This window comes from Anas platyrhynchos, chromosome 1, assembly GCF_047663525.1.
Source record: "Anas platyrhynchos isolate ZD024472 breed Pekin duck chromosome 1, IASCAAS_PekinDuck_T2T, whole genome shotgun sequence".
Taxonomy (NCBI): Eukaryota; Metazoa; Chordata; class Aves; order Anseriformes; family Anatidae; genus Anas; species Anas platyrhynchos.
Genome location: NC_092587.1, coordinates 14,682,974 through 14,701,197, shown reverse-complemented (window position 1 = coordinate 14,701,197; position 18,224 = coordinate 14,682,974). Strand labels below are relative to the sequence as shown.

Below are 18,224 nucleotides of genomic sequence, written 5' to 3'. Positions count from 1 at the left end.
CCAACGTGACTACCCCTTTCAGAGTGAGTCCCCATTCCAGCAGGACTTCATGATCGTCCAAGTTTCTTCATACTTCAGTAAAAATTTAACTGCTATCAGATGGTTAATGCAGTTAACAGCAGTGACGAAAGGGGAAGAACTGAGCACAACAGAAGGAACAGATTAGGGAGAACTCCCTCAATGAGACATTTTCAGCTCAGTTGGGTCCAATGAAAGTCACACTGGAGTGCTTAGGGACAAGACTGAAGCAATCCCAGAGGTTTTTGCAGCTAAACCCAGCTCTCTGGCATCTGTGGTTGAATTACCCAGTTTGCAGATTATCTCTGCCACATATGCAGAGATAGGTAGTGTCTGACATGGCTCATTAGCACAAGAGCCACATGAATGAAGCGTAGCAGATTACAGGGTCATGTTGGGCCTGGAAATAGTCTAACAATCTCCATTCAAGATGAGGCTAAGGCCTTCCCTCAGAAAGTCTGTCCGGATGTGAGCTGACTGCACTTGTACCTGTGTCATATCCCCTGGCATGCTCTGGGAGAATCACCTGCTGAGGTGCAGCGTGAGGAAAGTGGTGGGGGTCGTTTCCAGCCCACTGCTATGCCCATCCAAAAAGCCTTGTTCAACATGAGTTCAAAATAAGTCCAACTAGATCTGAGTTAATTCCATAAAAAGACCTTGGACCATCTCTGTGTTGTATTCCCACAGACCTTCATGGTTCTTTGTATCCATCACCCAGCAGGTTTCAAACCTCCTGGGGCCCCAGAAAGGAGCTGACAGTACCTTGGAGGATTTGTGATGCTGCAGAAGAATGAAAAAGGGACAGACTTAAAAAAAAAAAATAAAAAAAAAAAAATGAAGGGTCAGTATGGGTCAGACCAAAAGGATGAATACAAAAAGCAAGCCAAAATGTCTAAGACCAGGGGGCAGGTTGGCCTCACCTGCAGTCCTGGTGACACAGCCCCTGACCAGAGGCCAGAAGTGGTCCAGCTTGTCCAGCTGTGGTGCCTCTATGCCCCTTCGCCACTGGCTTCCCAGAAGCAGAGGCAAGCCCTGTGCTGCCTGTTGGATCGTGCCGGGGAGAAGAAACTCAAGTATGAAGCTGAGAGCACACAGGGGTTTGCCAAGTGTAAGTCACATCGAAACAGCTCAATATTTTCTGTGCCTCGTTACCATCCTGTTTGTGTCTGTGTCTTTTCCTGCTCTCATTTTCTGGTGCTTTCCAGCATTTCCCAAGGACGCAGGTGATGTCACCAACCCCAGCGCTGGGGAGCTCCTCACTGCAGCCTTGTTCCTGGGAAATGCAGCAGCTCGATGGCACAGCTCCTGCCCAGATCTGTGCTTCAGTGGTAGCCTTTCCCCGGCAGCTTTTCCCAACAAAAGGATCATTTAACCACTGATTCATCTTCTAGACTAGGTAAATGTTAGCTGCTACTCCAAGCATCAAAAGGCTTTTACTGAAATCACAACAACATATGAGGAGACAGAAATGTTTAGATAAGGTATCTAAACAACCCTGCGCCAATTACACTAGAATAAGAAAGAAAAATAAATAGCCTCCTTAAAGCATCTTAAAGTAGCAGTTTAATTCTGGATTGGATTTATGTAGATGTTAGAGTTCCTCCATGACAGCTGTACTCACTCCTACACTACGTCAGTGCATGGTACCTTGCTGGAAAAGGTTGTGCAAGTGTCCTAAATGTCTGCTTCCATACCCCGAGATATTTTGACGTCTGTTTAGATGAAGAAAATCTGCAACTCCAGACACTGTCTGGAAGAATCTACTTCAAAATAGCAAGGATGAAATAAGAGAGATGTTTATCTCTCTGTGAAAACCACTGTGAAAAATCAAGCGCTAATACGCTGTCCCGCATGCTTGGCAAACCACTTCTCCATGTGCCACATCCAAGGAACTTCACTGTGTGATTCACCTGCACTGAGCAGTGATCGTTTCAGTATTTTCCAGCCCCTCAGCTGCTTAACACCTTACGTATCACATACCTGACAGGAGGCTGCATTACACCCGTGACTCAGATTTTTCTCCTGCGGTAATTATACTCCTACAGCAGAAGTGGAGGTTTCGTGCCTTTGTCACCACGGCTAATGGATGTGTCTGCGTGCTGACATCGCTGTGAGTTATCCACCCGTCTCCCAGCTATCGGGGGGAGATCGGTGTGACTCACCCCTGGGGTGCCAACTCAGACCGGCGAGGAAACAGTTCCTCCTTGTTTCTTTCCTCTTTGAATGTTGCTCTGTATAAATAGCAAAATCTGAAACAATCAATCCCACAACCATATTTTAGGGCAGATATAATGACTCAGTTGCAGGATCTCACCTTCTCGCTGATGCCAACAGCACAGCCGTCCATGTCAGAGCTGGTCGCTTTAGGCTCCCTTTCATTCGATGGGGGGAAATAGGCACTTCTAGGGCACGACTCATCCTGATGAGGTTAAATATCAGCCTTAGCGCGAGGTGAGTCATCTCCTAAAAGTGCTTCTTCTGCCTGCTGGCTCCAGGGACTGCCTGCACAACAAGTGGCTGCATCGACGGCTGTGCTGCCGGTAACCTGCAGCGATGGGTGACGAGTCCTGCTCCAGGAGAGTCAGAAACAAGTGCAAATGCATCTAGAGATCTGACAACATATCCTGCCGTGACATCCAGATGTAGCCTCCCACCCTTCTCTACATGACTTCTTTTCCTTTTATTATATTTTTATTGCATAGACAATGTTTGAGCAGATACACTGGATTAAATAGTGTAGGGCAGTATTGCTTGCCAAATATGTCAAAGTTGAGTTCTTTCTTTCATGCCTGTAAGATTTCTTTTTGTAAAGATAAAACACCCCACATACCCTTACCACCACCCCTTGAATCAGTACAGATTTCTCATAATGTAAAACCAAAATCTCTGCTTGAATCAGAATTATCTGGTCACCCTTCAGCCCTGGGTCACCTTGGAAAGGCTCGCAGTAAGGGCTGGAGTGGTGTAGGGTGCCAAGCCTCCAGTACAGGGGCTGTTCCCATTGTTTTCCACTGGGAAAACCCCACGAGCACCTGTGACATAAAAGTCTGGCACCCACTGGAGAAATGGGACACCCAACCTGAAGGAGGCAGGAGCTGCTGTCCCATGTGGTGGCAGGAGGTAGCGCGGGGTGGTGGTGGGACCTTTGGAAACTCTCCTGCAACCGTCTGGACACGGATTTGACTTTTTGCTTCACTGTGTTTTTCTGTTCTGAGCCAGGAGCTCACATGTTGAGCTGGGTGCCCACCCAGATTCAGTCTTTAAAAAAACGAATGGCTGATTTGCCAACCTACCAGTTTGCAGACCTAGTTTCCAAAGAAGCAGCACAATGTGTTGGGATTCTTTTAAGGATTTGAAATGCTCCTTTGGATGTTTTCCCAGGGTGGTTTTTATTTTATTTTGACTTATACATCCAGTAAAAAGGATCATATCTAATCCCAACTCTAATGCCATTGGCTATGTTTTAAGTACAATCCTAGAATGAAACACTTTTGCTTAACACTCTTTTTGGGGAGGGAGAGAGAGAAAAGGAAGGGCCTAGCAACAACAACAAAATCTATAACATTTAACAACAATTTTTTTTAACGAGTCACACATCAGCTCTTTCAGGATTATAATGAATTTTAATGAAAGTAGATTTAAAGTAGTGTTAAGTCAATTTGTACAGTTATGAAAAGTAGATAGGTGAAAAAGAGAAAATGAAAAAGCTGCAGTTTACAATAACTTTGTTGTGATGTCTTGGTCCAAACCAAGTAACAGGGATGTTTACTGAGGAACACCTAAAAAACCTTACCTGATGTTATTTCTGAAACAGGCTGCTCCGGGTGTGGTAAAACCCAACAGTGATGCTGTGCAGAGCAGAACAGAGGCACAGCCAGTGTCCCTTTTCTGAAATGTGTCATCCCACATTCGTGTATGGCCATTCGGGTTTTGAGCAAGGGGGTGTCTGTAGGGTGTCATGCCTAACTACTCTTACATCCAGATCTTCAGCTAATTGTGATTCATTTTATAATTAATCAGTGTTGTGATTAACCAGAGTGCCATTTCATAAACATTTCATGCAGGTTTCCTCGCTCCTTGTTCATAGACAGCCCCATCCAGAACTCAAAGCTCCATTGCCCAGCCTTCTACCCTCCCACTCTTCCTTTTCTGCCTTCGTGCTCTGAAATAAAGCTTTTTTCCCTGTCTTCCTCACCATCTGACATAGCGCCAGAGGATAAGATATCCAGGCACTGGTGTTCTCCTCCCAGTGATAATGAACACTCCTGGCTCTGGCTGGCACTCAGGGCAGCTGGGCAAGTCATGCCCCCGCAGTTCCCAGCTCCCCTTCACCTTCCCAAGAGCCACAGCAATGCCTGATACCACGCACTTTCAAGCAGGATCAAAATAATGTTGTAAAATGTGATAAGGCTCACAAAATGATTTAGCTGGCTGAGGCCATGCATGAGAAACACGGAGGTGTCGGGCGGTAGTGGAGAGAGGCAGGAGGACAGGCTCCTTCCTGACCCTACATCTCCTCAGCCCCCTGAAGTCACGCCATGCACGTGGCCCTACTGGCAGGGGCAGGGTCCCATCCTGGCAGAAAAGGCAGGGGTTCATGCACAGGGTTTTTCAGAACTGCCTCCAATTATTCTTAATGATCAGGCATGATTGCAGCACATTTTGAACCAGGGACCTGGAAAGTTTTGACAAGCTTTATCAAAAGTTTTGCAGTTCATCTCAAGGACTAGCATTACAATTAATGTCGTTTTCTAGTTTATAGTCATAATCCTGGAGCAAGAGCTGACAATTGTTAATTTTATGCTTTCTTTCTTTCCTGTTACCCATTATGTCAGCATATTTCATTTATGCTAGGCTTTCTGAAATCAATCTTCATTTTAATGTATAGTCCCCTATTGCCTTTTTTTCAGTAAACAGCTGAAGATTTAGTGTTGGCTTCTAACACTGAATCCATTTATGATAGTTTACATAATCAGATTTTCAGTGCTCTATAAATCTGTCTTGAAATACTTGGATTGCTCCAGGACTAAACTGGTTAACTTTCTGAACTGTTTTTCATCATTTGTGTACATTTCACCATTTTAAGAAACTGTTAAGATGCTATTTTGGTAGGGCTTTAGCACCTTCCATGTGTCATTGATTTTTTTTCCCCCAATGGGGGATTTCTACAAATGAATGTTTTATTTTAAAAGAAGAACTGCCTCAGTCATAAATATCTCTTAAGCTACTAAACGTCAAACTTTCTTGTGGCAATAGGGTAATTCATCTCTTGAATATAGTGGTTGGCTTTTGCAATTAAACATAGTGATGAAATTTCACTGGGAAGAACAAGCAAAACTAGCCGAAATATTAACATACAGATGGGCGGTGAACCTGTGAAGCAGCTCTGATGGGAAGCAGCTCTGATGGGAAGCAGGAATGTGCTCCCAGAGGCTGCCCAGGGGTTTTCTTCTAGGTTTGGTTTCCTGCTTTTAACTGCTGAGGAGCATCAGGGCTACCAGGAGCAAGATAGACACGGGTCCAATGCACAGCAGTGCAACCAGGGCTTTGAAATCATCCCTCTGCCCAGTGGAGGACCAGGTGTCCCTGAGCATTGTGGTTTGCTCTGTGTCCTTCAGCAGCAGGACAAAAAAGTAACTGGAGAGCTGAACTGATGGGCATAAGGACTGCTGGAGGAAGCCTAGGTGTTACCCAGGGACGTGTTGCTTCACCACCATCAGTTTTAGGAGACTTCAGCTGCGTCACTGCTCAATATACAGGAGCCATGTTCCTGAGAAGGAACTGGAGGGAGAAGCCCCTGAGCTTCTTCTGGCTGGGCTGGAGCGTGGAGTCACAGCTGGGATCACTTGCAATTGCAAGGTGAATTTGACCTGCAGCTGATCCTTCCTTGAAGCCCAATGTGTCTTCCTCTCCAACGCGAGGCCAGCTCTACAGAGTTACAGCCCATTTCAGAAGCTCAGCTGCTAAATTGATCACATTAAATCAGAGAAATTTTCTCATGAGGAAACACACTGACTTGGGTTCACACCTCCTCATATAATGTTGTCTCAAAACAAGCACTTTGAACTCGGTTTATAGCTTTGCACACTGGGGTATTATTAAATCTTTTTTAGAAGCTGAACCATTGTGGAGAGTGGAGAAAATTGCATCTGGATGTATCCTGTAAGTGTGGACTGATGTTAGATATGAAGTGCCTGAGTTCAAGGCTGGGAGATAACAGCTTTGCAAAGGCACAGCTGGCTTGGGTTCTTCCCTGTGATAATGTTCCCTGCAACACTAAGGGTAAGTAAGCAAATGAGAACGTGGGGTTAACTGGAGCAAATCCACTGTAACGCAGCTGCAGTTGGATAAGTATCACTTTGTTTACCTCATACTAATGAAGAGGACTTAACCAAAACAGTCAAATCAGTGTCTGGTTTAAAACATTTTGGTCCCAGCCAACACCTAGATGTTGGGAGGTGTATTTCTGATACACAGACTCCCCAGAGGAGAAGAAAGCTGACAAAAGGAACAAGTGGTGTGGAAGGGACAAAATAGAGGAAAGAGCTAGAAAGGGTCAAGTCTAAAGTGAAGTCTTGGGAAAAATAAATTTTCCTGGGCAGCAAAATTGCCGAGGAGGTACCTGGTAAATTTATGATGCCTTCATGGCTGCACAGCCCCATGGCTGTTGAGTGTTAGATTGCTCTGTTAGACAGAGATGTAAATTCTGCCTAAGCCCTCCAGTAGTTTCTTGTGATGGTGTCCTGGACTTTGCCCCTGAACTCAAAAAGAAAAAAAAAAAAAAAAAAAAAAAGGAAAAATAATCGTGTTGCTTAGTCAAGAACATGTGATCCTTGTAACAAGGGTGGAGCAGCAATGTGAAGTGAAGGAGAGAGTCAGCACCCACCAGTCCCTGTGCCACCTGGTGTAGTCCTCTGTGACACATGTTGAGTCATAACTCTGCCCCAATGGGAGGATATCCCCCTGTGGGGCCTGCAGCTCTCCGGCTGCCCCATTGGAGCTGGGCACAGCTTTGTTGCCTACCCTGGGCAACACTATGACCCATATATATGACCCTAGAGTGCCATCTCAGGAGGACTGTTCAGTGGTTGGGGTATAGCAGGCAGGCAAGACCATCTCCCCACAGCATGGTTTCTCATTCCAGCAGAGATCAGAGGGACGAAGATCCTTTTTACTACCTGTTCACGTCAGAGATCGATCTGAGCTAGGTTCCCAAATTCACATACATTTGAACTTCAACCTAAATGAGGCTGTGTGGTCAGGGACCAAACCCAGAGGGCTAATGTTCAGTTCCTTGAATCAGGGAAGAAGAGAGATGGGCCTGGATAAAAGCGCATGTGTGTGCAAAAGAGAAAGAATCATTGATGCAGGCAGAAGCTGTGTTGTGCACCTCTGGGTTCGCCTCTGTTTCCAGCCCCAGCATACGCAGAAAAGCTGTTCCTGGCTTTCCAAATCAGGCAGGCACAGTCAGTGTATTCATGGACCTGAATCAAGTTACTGTGTAAAGGACGGTCCAGCTGAACATCAGGAGAGTCAGGCTCCTTCTGCCGAGTACTTTGATACGAGAGGTGAGGGATCTCTAACAAGCTATGTTGACATATAACATGTATAAGTGATGTATGACATATAAAATACATATTAGGCTGCTGGTTGCAATCTAATGTGCACAGATTTGTAATGAAATATGTGCGTGACTGTTCATGGGATTGACATTTTTACAAGTGTGGAAAGGTGGAGCACACATTGCTACACAAGGCTACTCCTGGTAATCAGAGCTGTTAGGGAAAGAATGTGAAAAGGAATTAGTGTTGATGGGAGAAATGTGGATTTTGATAAGGGAAGCACCATCACTCATTCCTAATGAGAATCAAATGTATTACTGGTTGTGTGTAAATTTAAAAGGCTCTCTGGTATGATAATCACAAAGCAATGGCAGCCAGACCTTGGGTCTGAAGCAGCTGGAAGAATCACAAAATTATTCGGGTTGGAGGGACTTTAAAGCCCACCCAGTGTCACCCCCTGCCATGGGCAGGGACACCTCCCATCAGCCCAGGCTGCCCAAAGCCCCATCCAGCCTGGCCTTGAGCACCTCCAGGGATGGGGCATCCACAGCTTCTCTGGGCAGCCTGTGCCAGGGCCTCACCACCCTCAGAGTAAAGAATGTCTTCCAAATACCTAACCTAAGTCTGCCCTTTTTAAATTTAAAGCTATTCCCCCACGTTCTGTCACTACACCCCCTGACAAAGAGTCCCTCCCCAGCTTTCCTGCAGGCCCCCTTAGGCACTGGCAGGCTGCTGTAAGGTCTACCTGCAGCCTTCTCTTCTCCAGGCTGAGCAGCCTCAGCCTGTCTTCATAGGAGAGGGGCTCCAGCCATTTGTAGCCCTCCTCTGGACTCTTTCCAATACTCCAATGATGGACTGAGGCTGCAGCCCCTCCTTGGTAGCTTGCTGCCCACACATTGGGGCTCCACGTTAAGTGATCTGCCTCCAACACGCGGGGAGGGCATCAGTGCTCAGCCAGGGACATGCTGCTGACATCCTGGCTTTGGGGCTCTTTCCCACCATTCACCTGATGAAACACCACATGCCCCTTTAAAGAGAGCCTATTCAACTTTGAAAAAAAAAGAATTAGAGAGAAAAAAAAAAGGAGGGTGTAAACTGGATGTCCTCCACTTATACTCAAATTCTCTGATCAAATAACACAGTGCTCAGCAATAGACTCGCTGTTTGTCTGTGATATCCCAAACTTAATTTAGCTACTATTAGGTTGTAAGTTTTAAGGTAGACCACTGAGGTAGAGTCAGGATAGGCAAAGCAGCCCCTGGAGGTAATCAGTCAAAAATACGTCTAACAAACAACAAACTCATGGCATGGATTTCGAAACAATGAGATAAAACAGAGATGGTGTGACAGTGTTTGTTCTCTTTCTGTTTCCTGAGCCTTCAGGGTTCATGTCTTCTCTCCAGCCAGCAGAGTCTGAAATACAACTTTTAAAAGTGGAGGTGCTCCTGTAATTTCTTGACACTTTTAAATGCATGTATAAATGTGATTTCTTAATTAACTATGAGCAGTTGGATGAAGATGTATCAGGAGAAAGCTTTTCAAATCATATTTATAAACAAATTGCTAATCTCTTCAAATCCATAATTACCCATCACAGCTGATGAGCACTGCAAATATCTTCTAAGACACAGTTAACCCCTTATAGCTGTTCAAAATGTGAGTTGTTACACCTTTGTAACTGGTGTTATAGGGAACTTTTGTATGAAGTTTGTACTCTGTGAACTGGGATTTAAGACGAAAGCAAATATTGCAAAACTGATAAAATCTGGAGAACTGGCAGAAGCATACTGGCACGGAGAGCCAAGTGTGAGACACCCAGTACACTCCTGGAGGCTTGTTCCTTAACATGAACAGAAAGCTGAAAGCACTGTTTGGCTGCCTCAAGTGCTAACCGTGCCCATGGTTTTGTCTCTCAGCACTTCCTTTCCTACCTTGCACATCTCCAAAATATGCCGAATAAGCTGTGGATACCACCACTTCTGCTGCTGGTGGGGAGCTCAAGGGGTGGGGAGATGGCTGTATCCAACCCAGCTCCTCCACATGTAGGCTGTGCTTGGGGCAGTCCGGCACAAGCCCCATTCATGCCCCATCGCCTCCAGAAGGTCCAGCAGGAAAGTGCATGATTATCTATTTCATGCTCATGGGCAGACGTCAAACTTCTGGTGCATGATGAAACCATGGTGCTGAGCACTTTTCAGGGCACAGCTTGAAGTTTTCAACCCCAGCTTCCCTGAAGGAGCCACAGGTCAGCCTGGTGCCACATATCTCCCAGCCCTGTGCCCTGCTGCATAAGGAGAGATGTCAGCCACAGGAGAGCTGCTACCCAAGGTAACGTCTGGCCCACTGCTTGGGGGAGAAAGCTGGGGGCTGGCAGAGCCAGCTGGTGCCCTGCTGCCCAGGGCTCATTGTTTCACAGTGTTTGGTAGCCCCAGCCTTCTCTGAACAGCAGTCATACAACTGCCAGGCTTCTATCTGGGGGGCATGCTGGTAAATGCAGTTATTGTAGAATCACAGAATGGCTTGGGTTAGAAGGGACCTCAAAGACCACCCAGTTCCAACCCCCTGCCATGGGCAGGGACACTTCCCACCCGACCAGGTTGCCCAAAGCTCCATCCAGCCTGGCCTTGAACACCTCCAGGGATGGGGCGTCCAACAATGGCAACATCCTCTCTTTACAATTTTATATTATCATTACTAAATAGAGGACAAAAACCTCATCCTAACTAATTTGAATTTTTTACTTACATGATGACTGTGAAAAGGGTGGGTGCAGATATTCCTGGGTTCCTCCCTCAATGCCCCTTGGCAGAGACCATGTTTGTCTCCATCAGTTCAGGATGGATATTTGGAAGATATCAATCTCCCTGTTTTGCCTAACCTGGGATCTGAGCACCCTTTCTGCAGAAACAATTTTTCAGGAGCTTTTTCATGGCTCACACTGGTCACACTTGCTTGTGCAATATGGTATTTGAAGTCACTTCAAAACAGCCCCTGAAATGTGCTGCTGTATATTTAAGAAGCCTGACACAAAGGCTTCAGGAACAGACTGGAAGAAACCAATGGCACCCTCTGATGTGGATATTTCTTGCAGATATATTCCTTGATCTTCCTATTTGGACATGTGGTAATGAAGTAAAAAAGTCAGCAGAGTCTACCTCCACTATCTCATTCTTAAGACTTTTGAGAGTAAAATAAGGGAGCATTTCAAGAGATTCCTGCTGCATCCACCAGCTAATCCCTGGCCTTGAGTGTGCTGTGAAGCGCATTACAGTGTGTCCAAATAATGAGAATTACTGCTGGCAATGAAAGGAGGAGCTTAGCATCAAGGACAACATCCAGCCTTATCATGTTCCCATGCAGTCTGTTGAAGATAACAAAAAGAGATTGCTCCAACCAACAATTTTTGTGCATCTCTAGTGTTTAATAGTCTCAAAAATGATCCCAAAGGCTCTTGGATGGCAAAGACCTTTGCATACAGTAAATATTTTAATAGCTCATTCTCCAGATTTGTTCCTGGCAGAAAATACTTACATTTTTTTCCTAAGTTTGTTTTGAACCTGACTGTATTTATTTTGGGATGAGGAGGCCTGCTAGATGCTTTTTTCCATTCCTGAGACTGGACTCTGATGAAGCTGATGAAACACTAGAAGTGGTAGCACTTTGTTCATCTTCTGGTTTGTCTCCTGCACTAGGCTGAGCTGAAAGTTGAGTACAGGCTTTACCTTAAGCCTTCCAGGTGGCAACCAACACGTGGAGTCCCTGGTCTCTCAAATTAAGCCCGCAGCCTTTCCCAGGGACATGGTGGCATCCCCAGCACTGCACAGCTCAGCGCTCAACAGCAGCAGGAAGAAAGGCAAGATCTCTGCAGTGCTGCAGCACACAGCATTTCTTCCATGAGGCGCATGAGGTTTTGTGGTTCAGAAACATTTTCAGGACCTGGTTTTCTATTCCCTGGAGTTTCTACTCGCAAATCAGACAGTCATATGCCGAACTGCTTGGAGAAAAGAAGCTGAAGCCTTAATTTTAGAGTGAAAAATGTATTTCCGGATAGAGTCCGTAGATTCACGTCTAATTCCATGTTGTGTATTAACACACACAAACTGGTGGCACAGCTTGCTTTGTGGAGACAATGCAAGGCAGAAGTGAGCTGCCGTTGAAGCCAAAGTACTGCTTCTGCGGGCCACGAGGGAATCGGGATCATCTTCAGGAATGGAGGCGAATGAAGTCCTTGGCCAGGTTTCTAGTGCAGCTATTTCATTCCCACGATGTTTCTCTTGGGGCTGCCTCTCCTAAGGGAAAACTCCTACTGCTGCCTGCCTCCTGTTTCACAAAATGAGGGGGTATTTTTCAGCCAGCTCAAGCCTCTGAGCAGGTTTACCGTAAGGCTGTGCTAGCAGAGCAGAAGCAATGGCCCAGGGGCTGGCTGAAGCAAGGGAAGGGCAGGAGCTGGGCAGTGCATGCTCAGAGGAAAGCCCAGGGTGCCACAGCTGCACAGCACAAGCTGGTTTCTGCAGGAAACTAATGCTTCCCCCCTGCACCTGTGAAGAAGTTCAGCAGAAGTTCAGCAGAAGTTCCAAGCTGACCATCAGACAAAATCTTTACTTTCTCAAATTTGTAAGTAATGATTCTTAAACTCTTGAGATTGGTGACATTGGTTTTTGTATGCCTTTCACTCATAGCTTTCCAACCTTTAGTTAAATGACGGTTCCTTCTGAAGGGACACCATTTGCAGAGCTGGGTAAATTCACAGCAAAATGACTGTGGGTGAGTGAAGGGCGGTGTGTTCGCCATAAGCAAACAGAACCAGGACAACCCACTGCTGGGCAGACCTTGCCCTGAAGGCTGTGGGGTCCATCCCCACCACAGCTTCACTGCTAAGCCCTATTCCCTGGTGGCACAGCACAGCGCAGCAGGAAGCACTCACTGCGCACCAGCCCTCTGGGGATTTCCCTGGCTGTCCCTGAGCGTGTCTTGTCAGCATTATCTGGGAGTTCAGGACTCAGGGTGAAGCTCTGTCTCCTTGTTTCCTTCTCCTTTCTTGATGCCCTATGCCCTAGATTTACATTTACAGCTTGATAATTCCAGGCAAATTTCCCTGGTCAGGATGCAGTGGTGGATGGCCATGCACTTTGATACCTGAGATAAGAGCTTCCACTGTTGGCTGACTTCCATACATGTAAGATTTTAAATACTCCTTCTGTCTGTAGGGAGTGCTGACATTGCTTTAAACGGGATATGTGACCGCATCCTAAGCCTAGGTGCTGGCCCACAGCCACTGGAGGGTTTTGAGAGGGTCTTTATCATAGTGGGATGGGGCTGAGCCTCCACACAGGCTTGGTGCAGAGCCCACATTCAGCTGGACTCCAAAATCCATCCTCTGTCTAAGCCATCAATGGTTGCTGATGGTTGTAAGCAAATGCAGTGGTGTAGTGGGCCTAGAACATGGAGGTATTTTGGTAAAAAGAGGGTCTCCAACGATGATGGGAAAGAAAACAGAGTGGATGTGAAGCAGGGGCACAGTCACACAGTGGAACTCAGCACATCAGTGCCCAGGTGCGTGCATGCACACAGAGCAAAGGATGTACATGGAGCTGGGCTTGGGGAGATGCCCCCTCCCTTCACATCTCAAGGCCACAATATCAGCATGGAGTGTTTTGGGTTTGGTGGGTCAGCAGTGGCTGTAGGGCTGTGGGTGGTGGAGGGGGCTCCTTCTGTCCCTCTGTAATTGTGGCCATCAGCCCTATGACACTGGTTGTGGGGGAGGCTGAGCACACAGCAAGGGGACCATCGTGGTGGGGACTGAGCTCCAGGCACAAGGAGAAGCATGGGGCTGGCCTCAGCCATCACCTCCTCTCATGTCCTTTGGCTGATTTCTGGACCTTTGTGTGTCGTGCAGGAGCTGGCAGGGTTTGGGTCTGAAGCTTCCCCACTTGGGAGGGCGATGAGATGCCAAGGAGGATAATTGTGCTGGAGGGAGGGATTTAGCGCACCCCAGTGCCTCCCAGTGCCGCATTAGTCACGAAGGTCGCAGCTATTAACGGACAGAGCCCTGGTGTGTGCCAAGCTGCTCACGTTCCCAGCTTCCTGTTTCCACCCACTAATTTGCACCGGAAGGGAAGTATTTGAGTGTCAGACATTTTCTCTGGGACACGAAGGTCTCAAGGCTGAGCAGAATGCTTCTCCCACCCACTGGTTAATGGGAATGAGGAGAGGAGGGGGAAAAACTACCACAAGGCTTTGCCTTTATAAACTATCTACTTAAACTCCCCAAGGGGGCTGAAGAGCAAGAACTGAAGTGAGAAGCACCCAGAGGAATGCTTCTCCTACTGTCCTTGTGTGTATAAGGAGAGCGCTGGCAGACCCAGCTACACACAAGCTTTCTAACAAGATCTCCTCAAATGACACTCTGAGCATCCACATACAAGCCAGAATTGCCTGAGCAGTGGAAATGAAATGGGAAAACCTGATTCCTGCGAGGGAGCACGTCCATGGGGCGAAGGCTTGGGCTGCTGCTCCAGGAGTGCTTGGCAGCAGTCGGCACAGCTGCGGGAAGCGGTTACCTCCCTTGTGCTGATACAACCCGTAGTGCTGCCGTGTGGTAAATGAGATCAGAGAAATGAGCTGGCAGGAAAATTACTTTTTTTTTTTTTTTTTCCTTTTTTTTTTTTTTCAGCTGGGTGAGTTTTCAGCCAGATCAGTTCCCCAGGCCAGTTCATGGTGCAGCTGCACATCTGCTGGTGATGGCATGGCACGACTGCAATACAAAACCAGGCTGGAGGCACAGACGAGGCAGACTACTTTCAAAGGAAAATGCTCAAATGGCTACAGCCTGAACGAGCTCTGGAGCTTCTCCTTCCTAACCGTTAACAAAAGCTGTGTTAGGCAATGTCCGCAGAGATCATGAGGTTTTGCACTGGGGTAGGTCTGCTCTCCTTCCAAATATCTGTCTTTGAATGCTGGCTCCCCCTCCCCAGCGAACATGTGCAAGATGAGCAGATGAGATAAGGAAGTCAGGCAGGAGGACAGATACCAAAGCGCTGGGTGAGACCCACTGCGGCAGCTTCCTGCTGCCAAAATGCTTCCACAAGTGGCGGGGACCATGCAGAGATGCCCAGCTTGGCAAAGCAGGTGTCTGGGCAGGATGCAGGGAAGAAATGTGAAATGGAGGTGCACACAGAGAAGTCAATCTGCAATTTTATTTTATTTTTTTTTAATGATGAAAAGAAGTTGCTGAGGGCTAATGGCATTGGGTGAATAACAGATGGGCAGAATGGGACACGTATCTGTAAACCTCACCAGAGGGATGCTGGATGCTGTGCCATCGTCTATGTGAGCTGTCCTGAGCACACTGAAAGAAAAGTGAGAAATCTTAATTTTCTCACTGTGTGAGAAATGACATCACTATCCTTGTGTCTGAGAAGCTGACTTCATCCCAAATAACATTACTTTACCGGAATCTTTCCAAGCCCTAAGATGGACATTTTTCAGTGAGCCACTTCCTTTCTGCATTTCCCAGTGCACAGCTGACGTGAACAGACACGGCACGTCACAGCCTGGAACAATTTCCAGCCCTGCCGTAGGTCAGCGGCTATGCCATGTCTGCAGAGCAATTTGGCATATTTTGAGTTTAACCCAGCAAATCAGATCAGCTTCTTAAAATGATTTTGTTTTCTGCACTCCAAGAAAAGCAGTGTACTTCAGCTGAAAGAGTGAGAGATTCTTTTCTCAGAAGACTGACTATAATGTGAGCATTTATTGAGAAATTGCATGTGGGAGTCATAAAGCAAACAAAGATCAGTCCTACAGAAAAGCACAACCACACAACAGAAAAGGGTAATTTCAAGTTCATTACCCAAAATGATTGTTGTCTGTATGAAGGGGAATTGTGATATTTAGGATGTCCACTGGAATGTGAAGCATTCTTCAGTTCTGGGAAGAAACATATTTACTTTGCTGATTGATTCAATAATCTGTGCTTTGGGTAACTAGTGAACACTGGCTCCTTCCATTTAAGAGGAACACTCTGAGGCTGTATTTCTCGAACCCGCATATCCTTAAGCCTTTTTGGGGGGCTTTTCACGTTGCCTTGAGGCCAAGACTGTAACTTCTCACCACTGGATTATATCACGATTGGAGTGAAGTAGAGGCAGCACTGCTTATGTCAAAGTACACACTAAAAAGATTTCAAAAAATAACATTGCTGTGGGCAATGCCTACAGAATACGTCTTTTTTTAGGATCACGCAGACTCTGCAAAGGAATATCTTTATACTCCAAATTTACTTGGATCCTATCAGGAGTGAAACCATACAGATCTGGCAGATAGATAACAAAGAGATGAATTGTAAATTCTGCCTGTACAGATCCACCTGTGCTGTGTCTCCTGATATCCTGGAAATCTTCTTTGACCCTGAAACTCCTCACTCGTGTGCTTGCCTTTATGACTTTAGGGCTTGATCTGCTGGAGTCAGGGGGAAGCTTTGCTCCTGATTACAGTGGGGCATGTCTGGGCTCAGCCTGAGCACGGATGGAGCTGAAACTGCAGCTTTTCTCCTGCCTGCTTATCTACACCTTTGGACTGCAGTTTAACTGTGCCAATTTCACCCAACCCCCTGAGTTCACCTCATGCTTTGCTCCATGCTGTCACCTTTGCTCCCTTTGGGATCCCCTTCTTTACCCGAGTCCTAGCTTACCTATTATTGCTCAAGGTAAGAGCAGCTGTGCTGGTTTGGACCCTCTAACCTGTCTATCTCTTCTGCCTTCAACACTGGCAATACGCAGACACCTAGGAAAATGTTAAGAGCAGAATTAACATAACTATCACATCTCCCTTAACACTGCTGCAGCTTCCAGCTATTTTCATCTCAAAGGATTTCCTGAACCTGCTGTGGCATGGACCCCTCCAAACACCCTAGGAGAGCTTGTAAGCTCCTTGCAATTCCTGTGTCCTTTGGAAAGAACTTCCTTGGCAAGTCTACTGCCTGCTGCATGACCAGCCTCTTCCTTTTGTTTGCTTTGGATTCGGCTCCTAGCTCCATTAGCTGGTGCCTCGTTCCTGTCCTGGAGGCACAATGAACACTCAATCCCTCTCCACCCTATGCTATTAACAATTTCATAGCTTTCTGCATGCAGTAACCCCATCTCATCTCCTTTCCAGTTTGAGAAGCCCCAACCTCCTGCATGGTACAGCAATCAGGCTTTTGCTCATCCTGTTACACTCCTCTGAACCTTTCCAACTGCTTTGCTAACCTTTCAGAGGGGCCAGAACTGCACACGGTATTCAAGGAATGGCTGAAAGATGGATTTATATAGAGGCACAGTAATGTTCACTGTTTTGTTGGCTATTCCTTTCCCATATTCCATAACAGTTATTTGTTCTTTGACTGTTACTGAGCATTGATTTGATATTTTCAAGGAAGTGTTTTCAGTAGATCTACCGTGGCCTCCTTCCTGAGTAGTAATTGTGAGCAGAGACTGTTTTATACATGAAGCTGGAGCTGCTTCTCCCTAAGTGCATTCATTGCTTTACATCTGCCTAGGCTGAGTCTCCTTTGCCATTATATAAGCTGCTAACTCTATCTTACAAGGTCCTTCTTGAGTTCTTCACTGCCTGACCTCATTTTCCCTCCATATACCTCCGTATTGTCATTAAAGTTTGTCACCTCCCTCCTCACCTCCTGCAGATCTCTGCTCCAGCTTTCCTCTGCTGATAACCTCTCTGCCCTTTCTTTGCTTTCCCCTTTGTGAGGACTCAAAGTATCCTTCAGATTTGTTCACTTGGACTCATCACCCATCATGTGCTTATCTGCAGCCTACACTGTCAAGAAGAGCCATCATTTTCTTTATTCTTTTGGACCCTACCAGCACTCCCCTTTGCCCAGCGGTTGTAATCATGGCCTGGCCCCTGCAGAAATGCCCTGGGTGAAGCCTCCTGCCCTGTGCTTCAGCTCAGCTTCTGGGTTCGTGTTCACACTTTGAACAGAGCTGTACCAAACTTTCAGTGCCTGCAGGGAGGCTGTCCCCGCTGCAAGGCCTGTTGTGAGAGATGCCAGAGGGAGAACAGCAGGACCGGGTGCTTCTGCCAGGCAGCTGAAGGAACATTTAGGAATCTTTAGAATTATGCATGATGTCATTCCCAATTTTTTTCGAGTCTTTAGTGAATAGCATCATGGGTTTTGTTATTAGGTAAAAAAAAAAAAAAAAAAAAAAAAAGATTTATTATCCTATTTTGACCCCAGTGGTTAGCCAAAGTTTGGATTGTTTCAGTTAATTCTTTAGCATTGGGTTTGTTTTAAAAACGAGCTGCTTATTTACAAAGAACAGGCGCTGCCTTCTTTGCTTAACATGAGGAAACACTTTGTTTGCAGCTCCGAGCTCTTTTCCAGCCAGTGGTTCATGCAGCTTGTTTTACCAGGCAATACCTGGCAAGGCATTTTGCCGAGCTTGCTTGGCTCCCTCGGCTCCCTCGTGTCATGTGCCTGCATTTTGGATGGTGGCTCCTATTGTTCCAGACAGTTGATTCCATAAAGGATGTTAATTGTTCCTTTTTGTTTAATGGGAACTAAAAGAGCTGGAATACCTTCCATTCCCAACAGTCTGGAACATGATTCATGACAGAAGGAACTAGTGGTCTTCCAGATGTGTT

The 18,224-nt window shown here is 46.4% G+C and overlaps 1 long non-coding RNA gene across 1 annotated transcript in view; it reads left to right on the top strand.

Moving 5' to 3' along the window:
- Positions 1-10,620: 10,620 nt before the first annotated feature.
- The window catches only part of LOC119715581 (uncharacterized), a 43,770-nt gene continuing 36,166 nt past the window's right edge, over positions 10,621-18,224 (top strand). The window contains exon 1 of the long non-coding RNA XR_005262799.2: positions 10,621-12,194. This is a non-coding gene — a long non-coding RNA (uncharacterized lncRNA). The remainder of the gene's footprint in view (positions 12,195-18,224) is intronic.